This window comes from Corvus brachyrhynchos, unplaced genomic scaffold, assembly GCF_000691975.1.
Source record: "Corvus brachyrhynchos isolate BGI_N302 unplaced genomic scaffold, ASM69197v1 scaffold200, whole genome shotgun sequence".
Lineage (NCBI taxonomy): Eukaryota > Metazoa > Chordata > Aves > Passeriformes > Corvidae > Corvus > Corvus brachyrhynchos.
The window spans coordinates 5,330,234-5,331,409 of record NW_008236184.1 but is presented as its reverse complement, the minus strand read 5'-3'; positions in this window follow the sequence as shown (position 1 = coordinate 5,331,409).

The following is a 1,176-nucleotide window of genomic DNA, read 5'->3' as shown; positions in this document are numbered from 1 at the left end:
CGGACCGCGCATCTCCCGAACCGAGCATCCCCCAAATCCCTCCTCCCCCGAACCGCGCATCTCCCGGGACCCCTCCCTGAGTCGCTTTCCAGCTTCCCGGACCTCCACAGGTGGCTGGAATGGCTTGGAAAACCTCGGGAATGGCGCTGGGGAGATTTGGGATTAAGGAGCCGAACGGGGGGAGCTCGGTGGGAGGGGGCGCGGGGGGTGAGGGGCCCCCAAATCCATCCGGGAGCATTCCCGGCACGGCTCTCCCGGATTCCTGTGGAGCAGGGAAGGTTGGGAAAAGGAAACCTGGGAAAAGCCTGGGTGGGGTCACCAACCTTTGGGATCGCTGGGGGTTGGGAACAGGGATAAGGAGCCGGTGGAATCTGGAAAGGGAAGATGCCTGTTCCAGTGCTCTTCCCATCCCGCGATCCCTCGGAGCTGATCCCGCTCTCCCATCCCACGGCCAAGGTTGTGCCCCTGGAGCCATCCAGAGGCTCCGGATCCTGCTGGATTTGGTGACGTGGAGCAAAGGGGGCGATTCCAGACCCTGGAGCTGTGGGATTTGGGAGCAGAGAGCTCCAAGCCTGGGCCAATTCCAGACTGGGAATCCATGGGATTTGGGAGCAGAGAGCTCCAAGCCTGTCCTATCCCGAGGGTGTGGCATAGCCACGGCTCTGGGGGTCACCAGACATTCCAGGGAAGCAGCCTTGGGAAAGGTCATGGAGCAGGGAAGGGTCTGGAATGGCCTCAGTGGGATCTGGGAATGATGATCCCGGGAAGCCCTGGGATGTGACAGGGATTGGGACAGGCCAGGATATTGGGAATAAGACTGGCTTGGGGCACTCGGAGTGGGAGCCAACGGGACTGGAGCTGATCCATCTCCAGATCCTGGAATGGGATGTGGGAATGTCCAGATAACCCCATGCTGGTGGCTCCCAGGGAAATCAGGGAGAATCCCTCTTTTCCCCATCTTTTTCCTTAAGGAAAAACTTGTGGGATGTGACCAGCACTGCCTTGGGGGTTGGGTATTCCCAGAATTCCCAATCTGTGCCAGCATCCTGGGAAAAGTGTGTTCCCAGCAATTCCGGAGAGGGATGGATGAGCAGGCCGGGATTGGGGTTATAAAAAACTGCAATTGGGATGAAATATTCCCAAATTCTCAGATATGCAGGGGCGTGGTTGGAAGCC